The 24517-nt window shown below is 49.1% G+C and overlaps 1 long non-coding RNA gene across 1 annotated transcript; it reads left to right on the top strand.

The window, feature by feature from the left end:
- The first annotated feature begins 9501 nt into the window (after positions 1-9501).
- Positions 9502-16424, top strand: LOC120998638. The gene is made up of 3 exons (XR_005778448.1): positions 9502-9512; positions 11478-11481; positions 16280-16424. It is a non-coding gene; the product is annotated as an uncharacterized LOC120998638 (long non-coding RNA).
- The last annotated feature ends 8093 nt before the right edge of the window (positions 16425-24517 follow it).

Raw genomic sequence — 24517 nt, 5'->3', positions numbered from 1 at the left:
CACCAGACCCATACTCCTGGACGTAGGCAAACTCCTCAACAAATTCCTCTTCCTCCTGGGCCTGGTCTTGGTGGAGCATTGTTGCCTCTTCTTGCTCCACCAAGGCACTCTGCCCAGCATCGAGCAGGCGATCTAGTGTCCTGTCCAGCAGGAACACTATGGGGAGCACGTCATTGAGGCCGACATGCTCCCTGCTGACCATCTTGGTTGCCTGCTCGAATGGAGCCAACACATGGCAGACCTGGTGTATCTGCCCCCACTCCGCATTGGTGATGTAGGGGAGTGGGTGTGATGGCCCAGAAGTGCCTCAGTCCAGCATTCTTTCACCGCATGTCGCTGCTCCTACAACCTCTGCAGCATGTGGAGGATGGAGTTCTACCGTGTCACGCTGTCAACAATCAGCCTGTGAGGTGGCAGGCTGTTGTCCTTCTGCAGTTTGGGCAGGGACGCGGTGGCAGTTGTAGAGCGTCGGAAGTGGCTGGCAATGCTACGTACACGTTGTACGATGTAGCTCAACCTTGGGTATGTGCGTAGGAACTTCTGCACCACAAGGTTGAGGACATGTGCATTGCAGGACATGTGTGTTAGACTGCCAACTTTGAGGGCGGCGAGGAGGTTGCTGCTGTTGTCACAGACAACCATACCAGCCTAAAGTCTTTGCGGTGGCCAGAACATCAGGTCCAATGTGTCTACGTTCCCCTAAGCTCACAAGCTGGAGCATGGCCTGGCAGCGGGTGTGCCCCACACTTGCGTAGCTATGGGGACGCTTGCTGGGGGGCTCAGCAGCGGTGGAGACAGTGGCTTGAGGGAGAGCAGCAGTTCTCCCCCGAAATCCCAGGGGCGGCACCACAAACTGAGATGCCGCCACATCTGATGATTCCTCCCCAGCGCCTCAGAAGGACACCCAATGGGCCGTAAAACTGATGTATCGTCCATGCCCATGTCTGCTGGTCCAGGCTGACAGCGTGATCCAACGACAGGGATACATTCTGCACAATGAGGTGTAGGGCAGGGATGCCAGACCTGACAAAGAAATGGTGGCTGGGGACACGCCATCTGGTTTGGGCCTGCTCCAACATCTGCAGGAATGGATTGCAGTCTACAATATTGAAGGGAAGCAGATGTTGGGCTATAACCCTTGCCAGGAGCCCATTGAGTGAATGCATTCGTCGGTTCCTGGGGGGCGAAGGTCACAGTGCGTTGAAATGCGTCGGCAACCGACGGCTGGCACCGGATGGCAGTGGAGGCGATAAAGGAGGGTGCAGAGGAGGCAGAGGTCTGGCTGCCAGTAACAGTACCTCTAGGAGAGGGAGTGGGGGAGTGGGAATGCATTGTTGGAAGGGGGTGGGGTAGCTACAGGACATTTTCAGAAGCTGCTGTCCCCTGCGCACTGCTGCTGGCGCTGCTGCGACCACCCTGCATCTGTTCACACTCCCGTCAGTGGTTGACTCTCAGGTGCTGGGTAAGGGCAGTGGTACCCAGCCGAGCAACAGACCTCCCTCTCCTCAACCTGGCATGGCACAGCTGACAGATGGCAATTGTCACATCATCTGCTGCCAGGGTGAAGTAAGCCCAAACAGGCGACTTACACACCGACCTCCTGTCAGATGGAGTGGTGCTGGCTTGCGCCTGTTCGGGCTCGGTGCGCACAGGTGGAGGCCGCCTCCTGCTGTCATTACCAGTGGAACCCCTGCCACTTGGCTCCCTGGTGACCTAGTGCACTGTTTGCCTCGGGTGCCTACCTTCCTCATAAGTGCTGCTGTCACCTAACAAGGAAGGTAGCACCCATTTTAAGTCACCCTCCTCTTCATCCCCTGTAATGTTAGACCCAAGGTCGACCAGTGGTTGAGGGGAACAGCAGATGTGGAGCCCCTGACCTGGCTCTGCTGTCCCCTCGCTGATGCCTGGGTCTGACTAGGTGCGGGGGTTCTGTGGCTGAAACTGTCCGCACCAGTTGGAAGGGATGTCACTTTGGTACTGAGGGGTGGTACCCCCACCTCCTCCTCCATCCCTTCCAAAAGGTCCTAAGCATCTGGACCAAGCTCTAGCTCACTCTCCTGCATTACCACCCCCAAGATGTCCCTCTCACTGTAGCTGTAAAACAACATGAGGGTCGATTCTAGGGAGCTGGTCCTGCAGCAGGGCAGAGGACTCCGTGCCACTAGCTGTCACCACTGTCTCGGCATTTTAAGATGAAATGGGGCAGCTGCCATGCCCAAAAAAAATCACGGATGAGGCAGACACCCCTGCCACCTGCGCCCGCCCCTCCATTGGTAGAGGAGCGGCCCCGTGCTGGCAGCGGTCCAGCACTGGAACCAACTCCCCTACCACGGCTGCCGGCACGCCCAGATGCACTCATGATGTGTTTTTATATACCAAAAATATATATCAGGAAAATAATGAGGGAATTTAGCCAAACTTTATTGGGTTGGGGACAATGGGGCAAAAAAGGTAAAAGAAAATATACACGAAACCCTAAAACACAGAAAAAAACTTTTTTAGGGTTTTTTTCACAGAAAAAAAGACGCTGACACTAATCACTTCCCAAACGAAACCCTAAAACACTAACCCTAAAAAACAAAAAAATACTTTTATTTGTTTTTTTTTCACAGACAAAAAATTATAACACTAATCACTACCAACACGAAACCCTAAAACACTAACCCTAAAATACAGAAAAATGCTTTTTTTTTTTTTTACAGACAAAAGATGTTGACACTAATCACTACCCACACGAAACCCTAAAACACTAACCCTAAAACACAGAAAAATACATTTTTTTGTTTTTTTTAAGACAAAAGACATTGACATTAATCACTATCTACACGAAACCCTAAAACGCTAAAACACAGAAACAAACAGTTTTTTTGACAGACAAAACAGACAGCAAAAGCCTACACTACTGTATACTATATGTCTAGCTAACCTACACTACTACACCCTGCACTGGACCCTATCAGCTACACTATTCACTCACTAACCTACACTGACTATCTAACACTATCTGGATTATATATATGAGCTACCTAACTAATGTACCTAACACCCTACACTGGATCCTATTAGCTACACTATTCACTCACTAACCTACACTGACTATCTAACACTAACTATCTGGATTATATATAATGTCCCTAACACCCTACACTGGAACCTATCAGCTACACTATTCACTCACTAACCTACACTGACTATCTACCACTAACTATCGGGATTATATATATGGGCTGGGAGCTGGTCCTGCAGGAGGCAGAGAGCTGCTGCTGCTCAGAGCCGGGGCAGAGGACTCCGTGGCACTAGCTTTTGTCACAAATGACACCACTGCCTCGGCGTCTTGAGATGAAATGGGGTGGCTGCCACCCCCAAAAAAATTACGGATGAGACAGACGCCCCTGCCACCTGCGCCCGCCCCTCCATGGGTAGAGGAGCGTCCCGTGCTAGCAGCGGTCCAGCACTGAAACCAACTCCCCTACCATGACCACGGCTGCCGGCACGCCCACGTGCACTCATGATGTATTTTTATATACAAAAAAAATATATCAGGAAAATAATGAGGGACTTTGGGGAAACTTTATTGGGTTAGGGACAATGGGGCAAAAAACGTAAAAGAAAATATACACAAAACCCTAAAACACAGAAAAAGACTTTTTTGGGGGGTTTTTCACAGAAAAAAAGACGCTAACACTAATCACTTACCCAAACGAAACCCTAAAACACTAACCCTAAAACACAGAAAAAGACTTTTTTGGGGGGGTTTTTCACAGACAAAAAATTATGACACTAATCACTACCCACACGAAACCCTAAAGCACTAACCCTAAAGCACAGAAAAATACTTTTTTTTTTCACAGACAAAGGACGCTGACACTAATCACTACCCACACGAAACCCTAAAACGCTAAAACACAGAAACAAACTTATTTTTTTTTCACAGACAAAACAGACAGCAAAAGCCTACACTATACTATATGTCTATCTAACCTACACTACACCCTGCACTGGACCCTATCAGCTACACTATTCACTCACTAACCTATACTAATTATCTAACACTAACTATCTGGATAATATATACAGTCCTGATCAAAAGTTTAAGACCACTTGAAAAATGGCAAGAAATCATATTTAGCATGGCTGGATCTTAACAAGGTTCTAAGTAGAGCTTCAACATGCAACAAGAAGAAATGGGAGTGAAACAGGCTGTTTTTCAGCTGATCAAAAGTTTAGGACCACACCTCCAAAAAAAAACTAAACCCCCCCCAAAACAGAAATCCAACTTCCAAACATGAACTCAGTAATGAGTAGCTCCGCCGTTATTGTTTATCACTTCCAAAATTCATTTCGGCATGCTTGATGCAAGCGTTTCCCTAAGGTGAGTGGGAACATTTCTCCAAGTGGTGAAGACGGCCGCACGAAGGCCATCTACTGTCTGGAACTGTTGTCCATTTTTGTAAACTTCCCTTGCCATCCATCCCCAAAGGTTCTCAATTGGATCTAGATCAGGGGAACATGCAGGATGGGCCAAAAGAGTGATGTTATTCTCCTGGAAGAAGTCCCTTGTCCTGCGGGAATTGTGTACTGTAGCGTTGTCCTGTTGAAAAACCCAGTCGTTACCACACAGACGAGGGCCCTCAGTCTTGAGGAATGCTCTCTGCAACATCTGGACATAGCCAGTGGCCATTTGACACCCCTGCACTTCCTGAAGCTCCATTGTTCCACTGAAGGAAAAAGCACCCCAGACCATTATGGCGCCCCGTCCACTGTGGCGCATAGAAAACATCTCAGGTGGGATCTGCTTGTCATGCCAGTAACGTTGGAAACCATCAGGACCATCAAGGTTAAAAAAAAATTCATCAGAGAATAAAACTTTCTTCCACCTTTGAATGTCTTATGTTTGGTGCTCTCTTGCAAAGTCCAAACGAGCAGTTCTGTGGCGTTCAAGGAGACGAGGTCTTTGAAGACGTTTTTTGTTTTTGAAGCCCTTCAGTCTCAGATGCCATCTGATGGTTATGGGGCTGCAGTCAGCACCAGTAAGGGCCTTAATTTGGGTCGAGGATCGTCCAGTGTCTTGACGGACAGCCAATTGGATCCTCCGGCTCAGTGCTGATGAATTTTCTTGGGATCTTCCACTTGACTTTTTTGTTCCATAACCCTCAGGATCATTTAAGAAACTCCAAATGACTGTCTTACTGCGTCACACCTCAGCAGCGATGGCGCGCTGTGAGAGACCCTGCTTATGCAATTCAACAACCCGACCAGGTTCAAAAAGGGAGAGGTTTTTTTGCCTTTGCCAACACAACGTGTGACTACCTGACAGAAAATGACAATGAATCCACATCTTTGCACAGATTTGGCCTTTTAAAGGTGGTCCTAAAATTTGGATCAGCTGAAAAACAGCCTGTTTCAGTTTAATCGTTATTTTCAATTAATTGAATGCTCAAAAAATGTTTTGTCTCACTCTCATTTCTTCTTGTTGCATGTTGAAGCTCTACTTGGAACCTTGTTAAGATCCAACAATGTAAAATATGATTTTTTGCCATTTTTCAAGTGGTCTTAAACTTTTGATCAGGACTGTATGAGCTACCTAACTAAAGTAGAGCCGGACTGGGGGGCGGTAGCCTTGAGGGGAGGCGACCATGACGGGGGGGTGGTTAGCGAGACCCCCTCTCCCCCTTTCCTTTTCCCCCGGGGTGGGGATTGGTCAATTTGGGCTAGTGGGGGTGGTTAAGGGGTTAAGGGAGGCGAGCAGCAGCCGGTCAGGGGCCATTTTGTCTGACAAACGGACGAGCGCCAGGTCTAGACTCACCGGCATGGAGGCTTTGATTCAGGAGCTGCGGAGGGCGGCAAAGGAGAGAGGAGAAGAGTGGCTGCAGGAGCGAGTGCAGCAGCTGTTGCGAGGGGAGGCGGAGGTTCCAGCTGTTCCTCCGCCTTCGGCATCCCGGCCGTGGCGGGCCAGGCCGCCGGCGCGCCCCAGCCCTGACATAGCGTCCCCTCGGGCTCAGCGCCGAAAACGGAGCCCCACCAGGGACCCTTCACGCCGGGGGACAGCTGATACTGTTCCTCCCTGTACCCCCGGGCGTGGGAGGAATCCTAGGATGCGGCGGAGCTCACCTGCAGGCCAGGCCAGGTCTGCCCGGCGGTTGACGCGGCGTTTGGATTCCGGACCGGGTTCGGCGGCCCCAGCCCACGGATCGGTGGCTGGGGGCCCCCTGCAGAAAAAGGTTGGCGGTCAGTACGGGGCTGCTGCGTGTGTGGAGGCCACCGCCAGCAGGCCCTCGGCGGGAACAGGGAGAGAGGAGGAGGGTGGCTCCGCCTCCTCTGAAGATGGACGAGGGCAGTCTGCCAGCTACGTCCCTGGCTCCAGCGTGGTCAGGGGACACCAGGCTGAAGAGGATCTGAGGAGGCCAGAGCGTCAGGATTCAGGATCTGCGGCTGGTGAGGTCACAGCACCCACGCAGCCAGGTGAGGCATCCTGGGGTTCTTTAGTACAGTTGGGGGTTGAGTTAGCTGGTAGGGATGGAGGGTCCCAGTCGGTTGTAGGTGGGGGTCCCAGCTGGATTTAGGTAGGGGTTTGGGCCAGTTGCTGGGTGGCTTGGCGGGTTTGGTTGCGGGGTTAGGTAGGGGGGGATGTCCCCGTTACCGGCTTGGGGTGTTGGGGGCCTCGGCGGAGTGGGGGCGGTCGGATCGGGGGCCCCAGAGGCGCGGGCGAGTTCGGTCTCGGTGCAAACACAGGCGGGGGGCGCCGGGGAGAAAGAGGTGGCAAGGTTGGATGACAGGGCTAAGGGGGAGGTGTATGTCTGTTTTGAGGGACCGTTGGGCGCTCATTTAAAACAGGATTTGAGGGAAAAAATATGGAAAGGGGAGTATGTGGATATTTTTTCCCTGCTCCCCTTGGAAAAATTTAATCTGGATAGGGCGAAGCGGGATGAGGGCAAGAAGGAGGAAGAGGAGAGGCGGAGACACAGGCTGATTCCGCGGACGTTTGCCAATTGGTTGCAGGGGTTCGCGATTTTAGCCAGCGTTATCGAGGAAAAAGAGCCGGAGTGCTGCTCCGCGCTTTTTTGTTATCTGGATGCGATAGGTGAAGCGTATAGGGTGTACGGGGGGATTGCGTGGCTGCGGTACGACGAGCAGTTTAGGCAGCGGAAGGCAGTGCGTCCAGGGATCAAATGGGACCACAAAGACATTGCTTTGTGGTTGAAGGTGACAGCGCCAGCTAGGGCCGGGCAGTTCTTTCGGGGGGAATCTAGTGGTGGGGGGCAGTCCGGATTCGCGGTGGCATCCGCAAAGGGGCTGTGCTTCCTTTTTAACGAAGGGAGCTGCAAGTTTGGGGCAAAGTGCAAGTTCAAGCACGAATTCTCTACTTGCGGCGGGTCACACGGAGCCTCGCGTCGTTTCCGGGGAGGTAGGCAGAGGGGGGGGGATGGTTTTGGAAAAGGGGGTGACGCCAGTGCGGCTGGAAAAGATGCGGCCTTACCTCGATAGGTACCCGGATAGGCAGGCGGCGGTTTTGTTGGAAGCGGGATTTGCGGAAGGTTTTCGGATTCCGTTTGTTCAGTCAGGGGCTCGTTTAGTTAAAAAGAATTTGCGTTCGGCATTGGAGCATCCGGGTGTTGTTACGGATAAGTTGGGGAAGGAGGTTATGTTAGGAAGGATGGCCGGCCCCTTTTCGGAGCCGCCTCTAGCGGACCTGCGCCTGTCTCTGCTGGGGGTGGTCCCGAAGAAGGAGCCCAATAAATTCCGGCTGATTCACCACCTGTCCTTCCCTAGGGGAACGTCGGTCAATGATGGCATAGACCCGGCTTTGTGTTCCGTGGTTTATACGTCATTTGACGCGGCAGTGGCATTGGTGAAGCGGCTTGGGAAAGGGGCGCTTATGGCTAAGGGCTCTTTCACACCTGCGTTATTGTCTTCCGGCATAGAGTTCCGTCATCGGGGCTCTATGCCGGAAGAATCCTGATCAGGATTATCCTAATGCATTCTGAATGGAGAGAAATCCGTTCAGGATGCATCAGGATGTCTTCAGTTCCGGAACGGAACGTTTTTTGGCCGGAGAAAATACCGCAGCATGCTGCGCTTTTTGCTCCGGCCAAAAATCCGGAACACTTGCCGCAAGGCCGGATCCGGAATTAATGCCCATTGGAAGGCATTGATCCGGATCCGGCCTTAAGCTAAACGTCGTTTCGCCGCATTGCCGGAGCCGACATTTAGCTTTTTCTGAATGGTTACCATGGCTGCCGGGACGCTAAAGTCCTGGCAGCCATGGTAAGTGTAGTGGGGAGCGGGGGAGCAGTGTACTTACCGTCATTCTGGAGCGCCCCGGGAGCCGCACGGACTGTAAGTATACCGCGCCCCCGCTCCCCGCTCCTACTATGGCAACCAGGACTTTAATAGCGTCCTGGGTGCCATAGAAACACTGAAAGCATTTGGAAGACGGTTCCGTCTTCAAATGCTTTCAGTACACTTGCGTTTTTCCGGATCCGGCGGGCACCTCCGGCAACGGAACTGCATGCCGGATCCCAACAACGCAAGTGTGAAAGAGGCCTAAGACAGATATTGTGGCAGCGTTCCGTCTGTTGCCGGCGCATCCGGATTGTTTACATTTGTTGGGGTGTTTTTGGATGGGGGGGTTTTTTGTGGACCGTTGTTTGCCGACGGGTTGCTCCCTGTCTTGTGCGTATTTCGAGGCCTTTAGCTCTTTCTTGGAATGGGCGGTTAGGGATGCGGCAGGTTGTGACTCCGTCATCCATTACCTGGATGACTTCCTTTGTGTGGGCCCAGCGGGTTCCAGGGTTTGTTCAGTTTTTCTGAATACGCTGTGCGGGGTGTTTGGGCATTTTGGAGTTCCGTTAGCGGGGGAGAAGACAGTGGGGCCTACAGCTGAATTGAGTTTTTTGGGAATTGTGATCGATTCAGAGCGGATGGAGTGTAGGCTGCCATTGGATAAATTGGAGGATTTGAGGGAGGAGGTGGCTAGGGCGGGGAGGTTGGAAAAGATAAAGCTTAGGGAACTTCAGTCGCTCCTTGGTAAGCTGAACTTCGCTTGCAGGATCATGCCTATGGGAAGGATCTTTTGCAGGCGATTGGCTGGGGCAACATCAGGGGTGCGGGCCCCACATCATTTCATTAGGTTGGGGCGGGAGTTGAAGGCTGATCTAGCGGTTTGGGGTTCGTTTTTAGATAAGTATAACGGGAGGTCTTTGTTTATGGGGGAGGTGGTTGATGCGGTAGATTTTGAGTTATTTTCGGATGCGGCTGGGGGGTGCGGGTTCGGCGTGTATTGTGGAGGGCAGTGGTGCGCAGGAGAGTGGCCGGATAGGTGGGTGCTCAGGGGTTGGGTACGGAACTTGGCCTTATTGGAACTTTTCCCAATTGTAGCGGCGGTAATGTTGTGGGGCGAGTGTTTCAGGGACAAGAAAGTCCGTTTTCATTGTGACAACTTGGGGGTAGTGCAGGCGATTAACAGTTTGTCGGCCTCATCGCCGTTGGTGGTTCGGTTGTTACAGAGGTTGGTGTTGGAGTGCCTTGTACTCAATGCGTGGGTGGTGGCTGTGCACGTGCCTGGGGTTGACAACTGTATTGCTGATGCCCTCTCTCGTTCACAGTGGGACCGTTTTCGTCAGCTAGCTCCTGGTGCGGCGGAGGTGGGGGTGGAGTGTCCAGCCTTGCTGTGGAACGTTCTGGAGTAGCGGTGGCAGGCCTGATTCGGTCATCTCTGGCACCTGGTACGTGGGAGCGGTATGCAAAGGCCTGGGAGTGTTGGGAGCAGTGGAGGGGGAGTTTGGGGGTGGGCGATGAGGATTTAGAGATACCGATGTTGTTGTTCATTGGGCATTGCAGGGACGAGGGTTGGTCCGTTTCTAGGATGAATAGTTGTTTGGCGGGACTGGCTTTTGGTTTTAGGCTCAGGAAAGTGACGGACGTGACTAAATCGTTTTTGGTGGCGCGGGCCATTAGGGGTTGGCGGCGGGAGAAGGCAGGGGTGGACTCTCGGCGGCCGGTGTCATTTACGTTGCTGGTTAGAATGGGGGAGCAGTTGGGGGAGGTGTGCAGGTCAAGGGGGGAAGTAAAGTTATTCAGGTTGGCGTTTTCATTGGCGTTTTTTGGGGTGTTGCGGCTGGGTGAATTAGTTAGCCCGACGGTGAGTAGAAAAGGGGGGTTGTTTAGAGATGACGTTGATGTGTGGCCAGATAGGGTTGAATTCGTGATCAGGCGGTCCAAGACTGATATGGAAGGAAAAGGGTGGCGGGTGGTTTTGTTTGCAATTCCGGGTTGCTTGATGTGCCCGGTGCGTTGCGCGAGGAATTTCATGGGGGACAAGGTGGGTGAAGGGTTCAATCCGTTATTAGTTCATGATGATGGTTCTTTTCTCTCTCGATTTCAGTTTGTGGCAGTTTTTAGGCGGTGTTTGGCAGGGTTGGGTGTGGGGGAGGTAGGTTTTTCCAGCCACTCATTTAGAATTGGGGCGGCAACAGAGGCAGCTAGATGGGTGTTGGGGGATGAAGTCATAAAAAGGATCGGTAGGTGGGAATCGATTCATTTTAGGTCATTTGTAAGACCTGAAGGTGTGATTGAATGAAGGGGTTTACAGTTGCTTGGTTTGCTTCCTGTTTTTCTTGTGTTTTTCTTTGTCGTTGCAGGTTCGGACCCAGCGTTGGTTTGGCTGTTGGGTCACTCGTATGTGTGGTGGGGAGCTGCCAGGGCTGCGGTTAGGCCGGACGGTTTGCAGTTGGGTGGACGTGGCGGAACTGTCAGGGTGAGCCATCAGGGGTGCCTCCGAGCTAGTGGTCAACGGCTGGGGGTAAGTTGGCTCACCTCGGCACGGTTTTGGGTTTAGGGCTTCAAGGACCTCCCCCTTCGGAAAAAAGGGACATGTGTTTTTGGTTGGCATTTATGAGGTTACAGTGTTATAATATTTGATATAATATTTTATGTATGTTTGTAATAAATAGGCTGCTGTGGCCAAAATTAATCCAATAAAGCGGTGTCAGTGTCTTTATTGGGGAAGGGAGAGCTGAGGGAGGCAGATGGTTAGAGGTGGGTTGGAGTTATGTTTATAGGGGTCGAGTGGTATTAACCAGTACCTCCGTCAAGTAGAGCCGGACTGAGGGGCGGTAGCTTTGAGGGGAGGCGACCATGACGGGGGGGGTGGTTAGCGAGACCCCCTCTCCCCCTTTCCTTTTCCCCCGGGGTGGGGATTGGTCAATTTGGGTTAGTGGGGGTGGTTAAGGGGTTAAGGGAGGCGAGCAGCAGCCGGTCAGGGGCCATTTTGTCTGACAAACGCCCACCCACCCGCCCTGTTGAGAAGGTTTTTAAAGGGGTGGAAAATAGGGGGTAAGGGCGAGGTTGAGTAGTGGGGTGCAGTCTGTGGGAAAGGAAGATTGTCACGGCAGTAAGGCAGTGGGAGGTCCTTGGAGTCGGTGTGATTTGATGGTAATGAGGATGGGAGGGCCCTACAGGTGGGGCTGGACTCCCAGGATTGTTGGGTGGACGTGGCGGAACTGTCAGGGTGAGCCATCAGGGGTGCCTCCGAGCTAGTGGTCAACGGCTGGGGGTAAGTTGGCTCACCTCGGCACGGTTTTGGGTTTAGGGCTTCAAGGACCTCCCCCTTCGGAAAAAAGGGACATGTGTTTTTGGTTGGCATTTATGAGGTTACAGTGTTATAATATTTGATAAAATATTTTATGCATGTTTGTAATAAATAGGCTGCTGTGGCCAAAATTAATCCAATAAAGCGGTGTCAGTGTCTTTATTGGGGAAGGGAGAGCTGAGGGAGGCAGATGGTTAGAGGTGGGTTGGAGTTATGTTTATAGGGGTCGAGTGGTATTAACCAGTACCTCCGTCATGTACCTAACACCCTACACTGGAAACTATCAGTTACACTATTCAGCCACTAACCTACACTATCTAACACTATCTGGATTATATATATATGAGGTATCAGAAGTCACATGAATTCAGCACAGCACAAAGATCACACTCCTCTCTCTCTCACAACTGCATGAAATAGCACAAAATGGCTGTAGGGAGGTTCTCATATAGTAAGGGGTAGGCAACTTTCCTATTGTTTGCTAGGGAAGTTGCTAAGCTCTTGCAGCCTTCTCATTGGCCCACAAGCTAGAGGCAGGAAGGGATCATGTGTACTGTGGGGAAAAAAACACGAATATTCGAATTTACGAATATATAGCGCTATATTCTAAATATTTGCGAATTCTAGAAGTGCCGATATTCGTAATTAATATTCACTATTCAAATATTTGCGCCTAACACTAGTCTTAACCCCATATTTGTGTTCCACACTGAATCTTTCAAAGAACCAACACATTTAAAAACTATCGATCACATTCTTGTGGAAAACTTTGTCTCTCTAATGTTTGAAAATATTCTTAAGGAAATGCAAAGAAAAAGCTACGTTTCACAAGGACTCTGCCAGAAAATGAGAATTATACTATTGCATCATTACCTCTGAAATGGTCCATCTTCAAAAACCAACGCTCAACTCATCTACATTGTCAGCCACAGGAATAACTCCTTGTTATGCAGTGGGGGTGGAACCACTGTGCCAACTAAATAGATTTGATTTGGGTCCACTTCTAAGGGCTTTATCCGGGTGGTCCCATGGTTTTCACCCTTTAACCCCTATACTTGGATCTGGGCTTTGCTGCAGGGAGAGCCACAGGCAGCCACCTCCTGGAATAGCGCACAGCACTGAGCTAAAACATAGTCAGGGACAGAGGTTAGTACACAAGCTGACAACAGCACATCTTAGCAATACACTAAAGAACTAGGAACCTATTGTTCAGGCACCTTCCCACATGGGAAAATGCATGAAATACCCCCAAATTAGCAGCCATTGGCTGATGGAGAGAGCGTGTGGGCACCCTACTGTTTGACAGTAAAGTGCTAAGCTGGAAAGCAGGCCACAGGACTTATGGAGGGACAGAGATACCTTAAGGTTGCCAGCCATTGGCTATTGAAAACTAGGGTGCATGTGCTGGAGGGTGGAGGCAATTAAGAAAAAACAGCCCCATAAATGTATTGCTATGTCTCCACCACCTGTCAAGTGGAAAGTCCATCAGAAACGTAACTTTTCTCATAAGTGGGGGTCTAGTGGTGAATAGGCATACTGCATACTGGAATGCCAAAGGTGTAATTACACTGACTGCCAAAGGTGTAATTACACTGCCCATCCAAAAAAAAGTTGCTACCAAAAATATTTTGTTGGATCGCCTTTAGCTTTGCTGTGGAATTGTTTCAATAAGTTTCTGCAATGTCACAAGATTTATTTCCATCCAGTGCTGCATTAATTTTTCACCAAGATCTTGCATTGATGATAGTATAGTCTAACTGCTGCACAAAGCCTTCTCCAGCACATCCCAAAGACTCTCAATGTTGGAGCACATACTGTTGCTGACCAACTGCAGCAACCCCAGATCATAGCACTGCCCCCACAGGCTTGTACAGTAGGCACTAGGCATGATGGGTGCATCACTTCATCTGCCTATCTTCTTACCCTGATGCACCCATCACTCTGGAACAGGGTAAATCTTGACTCATCAGACCACATGACCTTCTTCCATTGCTCCAGAGTCCAATCTTTATGCTCCCTAGCAAATTGAAGCCTTTTTTTCTGGTTTGCCTCACTGATTAGTGGTTTTCTTACGGCTACACAGCTGTTCAGTCCCAATCCCTTGAGTTCCCTTTGCATTGTGCATGTGGAAATGCTCTTACTTTCACTATTAAACATAGCCCTGAGTTCTACTGTTATTTTCTTCGATTTGATTTCACTTTATCTGCCTCTCTTCTTACCCTAATGCGCCCATCACTCTGGAACAGGGTAAATCTTGACTCCTCAGACCACATGACCTTCTTCCATTGCTCCAGAGTCCAATATTTATGCTCCCTAGCCCTGAGTTCTACTGTTGTTTTTCTTCGATTTGATTTCACCAAACATTTAAGTGATCGCCGATCACGATCATTCAGGATTTTTTTGCCTGCCACATTTCTTCCTCGAGTACGATGGGTCTCCACTATCCTTCCAGTTTTTAATAATGCGTTTGACAGTTCTTAACCCAATTTTAGTAGTTTCTGCTATCTCCTTAGATGTTTTCTCTGCTTGATGCATGCCAATGATTTGACGCTTCTCAAAAAGACTAACATCTTTTCCACGACCACAAGATGTGTCTTTCAATATGGTTGCACCAGTTGGGGTTAAATAACTTCTTGCCCACTGAAAGATCATCACCCATGCAGTAATTTTCCAATAGGAGGCTCATACCTATTTGCTTAGTTAAATCCAGGTGGTGACTTTTTTTTTTTGGACAGGCAGTGTACAGGTATAACATCCTTTGTCCCATACCAAACACAGGAAAATTACGAAAAGGTTCCTTTGATCCCGTCAGATAACTAATTCTCCTAAATATTTTTTATTTTAACTTCTAGCTCTAAGAATTTACCATGGTGAGAGCCCCTTGGACCTACCTTGTTTCCCCTCCTTATGATCTTGCCCTGCTTGGACATAATTGAACAGGAAGATGGTAGCATTTAAGAAGATGAACTAAAGTAAATGGCAAAAACTGTGTTACACGGAGGCAATTTTCGAGGACAAAATACAGTACATATCCTAGCTACTTTTCAATTCTGAAAGATGGTTGAAATGAGATTTGTCGATATTTGTTGCTGTTTATATTAATATGCTGTTTTATTAAACCAGCCACTGAACCATGCACAATACATTAAGCGGATAATTTGTTGGAACGATTTTCTCCGTGGAACTTGGAGAAGGCAAATAATGGCAAAAGTAACATTTTCTCTGAGGTTTTTGCAATGAAGAAATGGCATTTTAAAAATCTGATTTTATGCCTCAGTTGCAGCAACATTTTGGGTATAAAAAAAAAACTGTTTTTCTAGTGCAGATCATAGAACATTTCTGTTATAATGGCTTGTTCTGTACAGAGAGATCGGTTTCTGTTCAACTTTTAAACAAGTCTTTCAGTAATTTTTATAGCATTACATTGTTTTGTTACTGTGCTCAACTATGGTATAATTTCTACCGTCATTTTAGAAAGCCTACTGACAATACAGATCTGTTGTACAAATTACCGTTAGAAATATGAGGACAGAGGTTGAGAATATTTTCTGTCGAGGACAGGGACACCCTCCTGACAAAATATGAATACTGAATTTCATTGAGTTGGCAAGTTAATCTGTTTTGCATTTCAATTGCACTTTATTTCCTTTTTAAGGGCAAACGTATTAGTAGAAAAGTATTAATATGGTTTAATTGTGCATTTAAGTTGTGTTTTATAAATTATGGCGAGTAATGCTGATGCGTTAGGATGGCTGTTTTCCACACGTTATTCAGTTGTAATTGGCCAATGGGAAGGGGGACTCCTAGTGGCTAAGGCTGGGGAACAGATATAAGGGGTTTTCTCCTGACAAATTTAGGGTGATGTATTATGTAGTAACATTAACAGGAGACTGCCAAGAGATGACCTGGTTGCAGCTTGTACATGCCATGGTCCCAGAATCCATGGTCCAAGAGTGTAAGTTGGAGTGACACATAGGCCTAGTTAAGGGAGTCAGGAGAAGTTTCAGCAAGTACAGAAGTGTGGAAGATGGAGATTGGCCCACTTATGCAGAAGGTGGGTTCAGGCTTTGGCAAAATAACAGACCTCAAAAGTCCAGCAAAAGGTCCCATTTGGAGTTAACTTTGGAGCCAATCAGTTGTCACTAGGGTCTATTTCCTATGGCCTAGGAGGAGGACTGAAAGATTTTATTGGCAGGGCTAGTTTGCAGTAGGAGGAGACCATATCAGTGTGGGCCCACATAGGGCTTGATGCTGACGTAAGAGAAGAGCGATGGATCTGAGCGTTGCTATGTAGAGAGGGGGCAATAAGAGGGCATATTAAGAGGAAGTAAGCTAGCATTCAAGAGTAGTGCCACAGTGACCTTCTGCTTGTTGTGCAGAGCAGCAGGCTGGTGTGAATTGCCATGAGGCAAACCAGTCGGCAGCTTAGCAGAGTGACTGGACTTTTCAGGGAAAAGAAGACAACTATCAGAGTATTACTTCTCCTCCTGCATACCATAGCTCAAGCATTTATCTGGTATCATACTAATATGCAGCCTAATTGGTGGGACTAATGATGGAGGTTGAGGTCCCTGACCCCAGTTTAAGGATCATGCCACTGTTGAATAAAAATATCTGTTCAGCTCAAATACTTGTTGTTCAGGTAGCCCCTCTTACAAATAACCTTACAAAGTTTATTTATATGACCAGGGCCGTAACTACCATAGCACCAGACCATGTGACTGCTATGGGGCCCAGGGCAAGAGGGGGCCCAGTTGGGATCATCTCCTCTTCAATTAGGGGTGAAAACTTGGTCAGGATTCTACTCTCTAAAGGAACAACTTTTAGCAAATGAGGCAGTGGAGAAAATAGCCCAAGGGTCATTGAAAGGTGTTTAGGCGGAAACCCTTTGTCACGGTGGGGAGTGCGGGAAACCCCCCATCGTACAATGTAAAGTGATAAAGGATAGCTGCTAGGCCAAGAAGCTAGGAAAAGGGAAGCAGGTCACCTCATATGGCGTCCATAATCCTCTTCCTAACTCCTCCCCGTATGAGCGGACCTGGATGGTAGGACGCCTCATACCCTGAATACCTGAGGACCTGAATCGCCCTGAGAATCCCTCACAAGGGAGCTGAAGATAGGTGCCCTGTTCTTCCAGGACATGGAAGAACAGGAGTCTCAAAAGGCCTAGTAGCAGGGAAAGGAGAGACCATACACAGCAAGAGGATCGGCAGGTAAGAACACAAGACAACATACTTACCTGCCAAAGACTCCATGACTGGAACCCATGCATACGTACAGGAGCCCTAACACCAAACAGGACGTCATACCAGCATCTAATACAGGTATCCAGCACACAAGACTCCTCCAGGAACCCCATGCAGCAAGGTGCATGGCAGCCCCAGGCAGCGCTGCATACAGGCTTGTGATTCACCCCTCCAGGAAACCAACCCCCTTACGGAGGACACAACACACAGGGAAAACGTCTTACATACTGTACATGCAGGGACAAACACCAACAACAGCCCATACATGAAACAACAATCAAGACGTACAACACACCCTGAGCATAAACACAAAAAGGCAATTTATGTCCAACAAAGTGGCCCTCAAGGACTGGGCAGAATTGCAATGAGCAGGATATGGGGTAACGCTGACGCCACTTATGCAGTGGGCAGGTACGGGTTGTTAATGTTCTGTATTTGTCATGACGCCAATTGCAGCGTGCGCAGAGTACTACCCAGGGCCCTTCCAAGGTGTTATAATGCACGTCCCAGATTAGGAATGCCAGAGTGGTGTAATGGCCTATAATATCTCTGTAGGGTGGTGATAATTGTGTCAACGGTGTCTCCTACCTGGGTACGGCTGGATTCCTGGCTCCTGGCTCACTTGCAATAAATTTGTGTAGTGATAGTAGGAGTAATAGAGGAATTTTGCAGCAGAAATTATGTCCAGACCTTTAGATGAAGTTCAAACATTTCTTTATTGAAGATAACTTGTATCCAAGCAGTATACATCTTTGGTCTCTGGTCCCAGCAGGTTTTAGCAATCATTGGCAGGAATAAACACTTCTGCACTTTTAATCTGGAGCTTGCAGGATAATTTGTCTGCTTGGTAGCTCTGTACTTGTGGCAGGAACTAATCTTCTGCACTTTAACTTCTGCTTTGTGGGGACAGACTAGCTGACTAGGAATGGCTTCTCCTAGGTCTCTGGACTTAACTCACAGATGCTTTCTTCCTGGAACTCTGGAGGTTGTCTGTGGTTTTCTGCTTCTTTTCATCCAGCTGAGGCTGCAGGTCTCAGACTGGGAATATGATCAGGTCTCAGCCGAGACAAGATCCTTGCTGTCTTCCCTATGCAGGGGTTCTCCTGAACGCTATCACACAGCCTTCCCCTAGCAGGGGGGAGGCTACACTGACTCTAACTTCCTTCTCCACCCATGCTGCAGGATGTGGGAAAATTCCACTTCTCCACAGAGGGGGAGCTAAGCTGGAATAATTCATTCCAGCCTAAATATATTAAACTAGGACTAGTACCTGACCAATGCATTGCAGCCACCTGCTGGCAAACCTGGAAAATTACAAGGAATAATTATGTTTAACATGGTTTTAGATGCACATTTGTAAAGACATAATATAAATTATATCAGATGAAAATGTAAAGGCTCTTAGAAGACAGTAGTGGGGTAGAGGCGTGTTTCTCAAAGTAAAATATCCGCTAGGATGGAAAATACTGTAAAATTCCTTAAATCTGGCATCAATGAAATGAGTCAGATGGCAGATATTCTGTAATATTGATCAGAAATATGTAGAAACCTTTACATAACACTGTAAGAGACATTTCAATGACTTTAGGGCTATTACTATAAGGCTGGCAATACTATGACTATGGGTAGAGATGGCCTTGCGGTTCGCCCGGGGGTCATTTCGCGGCGAACTCTGCTCGTTCGCAATTCGACGAACATGCGAATATATGGTGATATTCGCTCGCGCCATATTTTTTTGCATAGCACCAAACTTTGACCCATGACACATCCATCAGGTGGGATAGGACAGACAGTTGAGACATTTCAGCACATGGACACGCCCCCAACCCTATAACAGAACCCGATCTGGCAGCCAATTTACATTATGTGCTTTGCCAGTGTAGGGAGAGGTTGCATTTAGGATCAGGGACAGTTAGGGACACCAAACGCTAGCTAATAGGGCCACAAAAGTCCTTTTAAGGACTGGTATACTGTAGGTGTGCTATTGATAGGTCTGATATAGAGGGGTGTGATATACTTATAATATACTTTCTAACATAGAAATTATATTGTAGTGTATTTGAATTGTGCAGCAGTTGTGTGCTGTTCTGCTGCGATATCGCAGCTAGATAGAGGGACAACGCTATTGGAGTAACTAATTGCAATTGGTGTGATATACCTATTGCCCCCAAAAAAACTGCTTGAGGGCTGCGATATACCTTCTTCCATAAAATCCTGATTGAGGAGTGCTATATACCTGTTTCCGCCAAATGCTGATTGAGGGGTGCTATATACCAGTTTCCGCCAAATACTGATTGAGGGGTGCTATATACCTGTTTCTGCCAAATACTGATTGAGGGGTGCCATATACCTTCCTCCACCAAATACTGATTGAGGGCTGCGATACGCCTGCTTCCACAAAATACTGATTGAGGAGTGCCATATACCTGTTTCCACCAAATATTGAATGAGGGGTGGTATATACCGGTTTTCGCCAAATACTGATTGAGGGGTGCCATATACCTTCTTCCACAAAATACTGATTGAGGGGTGCTATTGCTATATACCTTTTTCCACCAAATACTGATTGAGGCCTGCAATATACCTTCTTCAACAAATACTGCTCCTCTCTACGGACTTAGGCAGAGAGTCATTTAGAAAATTACAGGCAGAGGAAGAGGCAGATCGTTCCGCAGGGATGGTAGGGGTCGGGTAGGTGCACCAGGCCGGAGCCTAAGTGGGAAGTTGGAGAAGGCGTGCTATAATTTTAAAGGGCGCACCAGAGTTGGTTGAGTGGCTCACTCAGCCTTCCACTTCTGCACCCTCCTCATCCTCTGTATCTGCACCCTCCTCACTCTCTGCTGTGTGCACTCCCAAATACACCACCACCATAGCCCCTCCACTCGAGTCAGAGGAATTATTTTCCCATCCATTCCCAGAACTTACCGATGCACAGCCATTCTTGGCATCGGATGAGGAAGAGGAGGTAGCAACGGCCGCCACCCAGCGGTCTGACGACAGTACCCAGATCAGCCCAAGGAGAGTGGTCCCCGCTGTTGCTGCCTACTCCGACATCTCTAATGTCAGTGGTGGTGAAGGTGACGATGATGACGTGTCGATGGACATCACATAGGTGCCCACAAGAGAGGAAGAGAGGAAGAGGAGGGGAGTTCATAGGAAGAGACGAAGCAGCAGATAGGGAGGAGAAGCAGGCAGAACTCGCAGTGCACAGGAGGCAAAAAGTAGACTGCAAATGTATCTGGAGCGAGCCATCCACCATGTACGGCCACATCTGGCGCTCCCAGGATGCCGGCACATGGCTCCACAGTGTGGGCTTTTTTTAACGTGTCAGATGCTGATAATAGTGTTGCCATCTGCAGCCTGTGCTTTCAACTCATAAGTCGCGGTAAGCCCAACAGTCACCTAGGGACGACTGCTTTAAGAAGGCACCTGGCCTCCCATCACCGAGCCCAGTGGGATCAATGCCGTCAGAACCCACAAAGCCACACTCCCGGCGCTCCACGTCCTGCCTCTTCTCCTTCTCCTCTCTCCTCCCATTTGTCCTCTACTCGACCTTCCACTGTGCCGTCGTCGCGTTCATCTGGCACAAGGTAGGCTTCAGTGGCCAAAATGTTCGAGCGTAAAAAAAATTATGATGCCGGATAATCCTCTTGCACAACGGCTGACTGTTGGGTTGTCAAAACTGCTAGCCCGTCAACAACTGCCATATAAATTGGAGGCCCTTGTAGAATTTGTGCCCATTGGCACACCGCAATGGAAGGTCTCCGGAAGGAAATATTTCTCCCAGAAGGGCATCCCAGAGCTATATGGCCACGTTCAGCGGAAAGTGAATGTATCTCTGGCACACAGTGTCAGTGCCAAGATACATCTGACCACAGACACGTGGTCTAGCAAACACAGGCAGAAAAGGTACATAAATTTTACTGCCCACTGGGTGAACCTTCTTACTGCCATCAAGCATGTAACCCGTGGCACCCATGTGGATTTGGTGTTACCGCCACGGATTGCATGCAGGCCTGCCTATTCTTCTCCTCCTACTCCATCCTCCGTCTCCTCCTCAGCTGACTCCTCCTTTTCCACTGCTACCGCCTCTTCCGCTGTACCCCCCAACTCACCAGAACCTATTCTACATGCCAGGTAAGATGTTGCCATGCTGTGCTGTGGTTGTTGTGCCTGGAAGCCAAGAACCACACCGGTCATGCACTCCTTTCAGCTCTGTGGTCACAGGCCGATCAGTGGCTAAACCCGCTCAATTTGACAGTTGGTAAAGTGGTGTGCGACAACGGTGCCAATCTGCTGAGCGAGCTGAAACAGGGCAAAATGACACACGTGCCATGCATGGCACACGTCCTGAACTTAGTCAGGCAGTGATTTGTTGCCAAATACCCCGGGGTCCAGGACGTCTTGCGGCAGGCCAGGAAAATCTCTGGCCATTTTAGAAGATATTACACGGCCATGGCTCACCTTGCTGACGTTCAGTGGCGACACCGCTTTCCCGTCAGACGTCTGATTTGTGACAGCCTGACGTGCTGGAACTCGCCTTGTATATGATTGATAGGCTGCTCCAGCAGAAACGTGCCGTTAACGACTACCTGTATGAACTCTGCGACAGGACAGGTTCTGGGGAGCTTGTTTTTTTTCCACCGCGCCAGTGGCTGCTCATGCGCGACGCATGCAGACTTCTGCGGCCATTTGATGAGATCACCAAACTGGTCAGTCGCAGCCAGGGTGCCATCAGTGACATCGTACCTTACGCCTTCTTTCTGGAGCGTGAATTACATTGTGTCATTGATCAAGCCGTCGAGGAGCAGGAGGTGAAAGATGAGGAAGTCGCAATACTGAATGAATTCCCAGGGGGGGATACTCCATCTGAGAAAAGTCAGCAGGAGTCTGAAGAGGAGTCAGAGGAGGATGGTGGCTTGGGGGAGGAGGAGGAGGAGGAGCAAAAAGAGCAGCCTTTAAACTTTTCGGGGATCCCTTGTGTTGTCCGTGGATGGGGGGGAGGAGACCAAGGACGACATTCTCCTGAGCGATGAGCAGGAGCCAGGGCGCTCCACCGCTTCCAATTTAGTGCAAATGGGGGCCTTCATGCTCCAGTGTTTGAAGAGGGACCCCCATATAAAAAGCATAAAGGTCAAGGACCTGTACTGGGTGGCAACGTACTTAGACCCCCGGTACAAACACAAAATGGTGGACATGTTAGCAGCATCACAGAGGCCTGTCAGAATGCAGCATTTCCAGGCCTTGCTGCGAGAAATGCTGGATTCTGCTGTTGCAAGAAATGGCAGAGGAATTTCCACCCACAGCTAAACAGGTGTGGGTACCAATCCTACCGCGCCTGCAAAGAGAGGGCGGTTTGAAGATGTGTTGGTCACTTTGGATATGAGATAATTCTTGCAACTAACCCATCGACAGCCGCCCTCTGGATCCAGCCTCAGGGAACACCTAGACTGACAGGTGTCCAACTACATCTGGTTAACGGCCGATGTGGACGCTCTGAGAAGTGAGGCATCCCTTGGATACTGGGCGTGCAGGCTTAACCGGTGGCTAGAGCTGGCACAATTTGCCATGGAACTCTTGGCTTGCCCCTCGTCGAGTGTCCTGTCCGAAAGGACATTCAGTGCAGCAGGGGGAATCGTGACTGATAAGCGCACTCGCTTAGCTCACGACAGTGTGGACTACCTCACATTTTTAAAAATGAATGAGGCATGGATCTTAACATCTCAACACCTGTGATAACCACGTGTAATTGAATTTCCTCATGCCAGCCCACACATATCCACCACCACCCAGAACAAAGAAGGGTCCTTTCCTTATGTATATACAGCGGCATAAAAGGCCTTTTATGTCAGGTGAATGTCTAATTTTTGGGGCCTGTACTGGCCGTCAGTTACATATTTATCCTGTGACCGCCTAATATACCTCCAGTCACAGAATCCAAAGTTATTTGCTGTCAGGTGAATGCCTATTGCCTAATTTTTGGGGCCTGTACTGGCCAACAGTTACATATTTATCCTGTGACAGCCTAATGTACCTCCAGCCACAGAATCCAAAGTTCTTTGCTGTCAGGTGAATGCCTATTGCCTAATTTTTGGGGCCTGTACTGGCTGACAGTTAAATTTTTATCCTGTGACCACCTAATGTACCTCCAGCCACAGAATCCAAAGTTCGTTGCTATCAGGTGAATGCCTATTGGCTAATTTTTGGACCTGTACTGGCCGACAGTTACATTTTTATCCTTTGGCTGTAGGATGGCACAAGGGTCCGTCATTGATGGAAGGTATGTGTCAGCGAGGTTCCTGGCCTCGGTGAAGTAAGAGCCGGTAATTTCAGGTGTCAGGGCAGCTAGTGCTGATTGCCACTTTTGCTATTGTAGTATGGCTGTATAGATGATCCGGGATGTATCTTACTGGAAGCAGTCAAAAGTGCTGGGTGGGTGACTACTCCCCACGTTCCAGGCCGGGTCTTGACTGGGCTATATCAAACCCAGCCAGAAGTGTCAGCTGGGTGTGGATTATTCCTCTCTGACAGTGGAGCGCTGTCAGTCTCTGTGTTTGGGATCTGAGTCTTTGTGCCGTGCTGAAGGGGTGAGAGCCGCACCATAGAAAACAGGCCCCCTAAAGCCTGCTGTGGACCGCTGGAGATAAAACTGCAAACAAGATGATTTTTTTTTCTGTGGACTTTCCATTGTGTGAACTAACACCAAGACTGAAAAGTGTTGTTTTGTTTTGGCCTTATGTGTGAATAAACACTGAGGTTTTGCTGTACAAACAGTTTGTTTTTTTTGCCTCTGTCCGGCGTCCACTTACCCTGCCTACCAGAGTGAATCCCCAGACCGCCTAATGTACCTCCAGCCACAGAATCCAAAGTTCTTTGCTGTCAGGTGAATGCCTATTGGCTAATTTTTGGGCCCTGTACTGGCCGACAGTTACATATTTATCCTGTGACCGCCTAATGTACCTCCAGCAACAAAATCCAAAGTTCTTTGCTGTCAGGTGAATGCCTATTGCCTAATTTTTGGGGCCTGTACTGGCCGACAGTTAAATTTTTTATCTCTAGCCACATAATCACACCCCTGTCTCACTCCTCTGCCTCTCATTATCGTGGCGTATGAACCGCATTCACCATAAGGACCTTCTAATGTCACAGGGTCATGTGACTGTGCCCCCCACCCCGTACTGTGCCCTCTTATACCCTGCATTGTGCCCTCTTACCACACCCTGCGCAGTGCCCCTAGTCATTCTCTGTACTGTGCCCTCTTATACCCTTTTATCCAGTCACGGTATGGCGGTGTTATCTGGTCACTGTACAGAGGTATTATCTGATCAATGTATGGCGGTGGTATCTAGGGTTGCCACCTTTTCTTCAAGCCAAACCCGAACAGAAGGGAGGGAGGGCCCTTTCCAGGCCCCACCCATGTCCCACCTCCAGCCACGCCCATGCCCCGCCTCCAACCACGCCCATGTCCCACCTCCACCCCTGATTGCTGTCGCACCACAATCGTTACGCCCCTGATCCCACGCCTGCGCCGTACTGTTTAGTATTCGACGCAGACGCAGGATTTACGGGACGAAGAGGAGAACTCGGACGTCAATCAACTAAACATGGGCGTGCCACTGCCAAAAGGTGAATGGACGGAGCCTCTAGGTGCTGCAGCAACGCCCTCATAGCACCAAGAGGC

Source organism: Bufo bufo, chromosome 1, assembly GCF_905171765.1.
Source record: "Bufo bufo chromosome 1, aBufBuf1.1, whole genome shotgun sequence".
NCBI classification, from domain to species: domain Eukaryota; kingdom Metazoa; phylum Chordata; class Amphibia; order Anura; family Bufonidae; genus Bufo; species Bufo bufo.
Note: the sequence above shows the minus strand (reverse complement) of the source record. Positions and strands in the feature narration are given on the sequence as shown.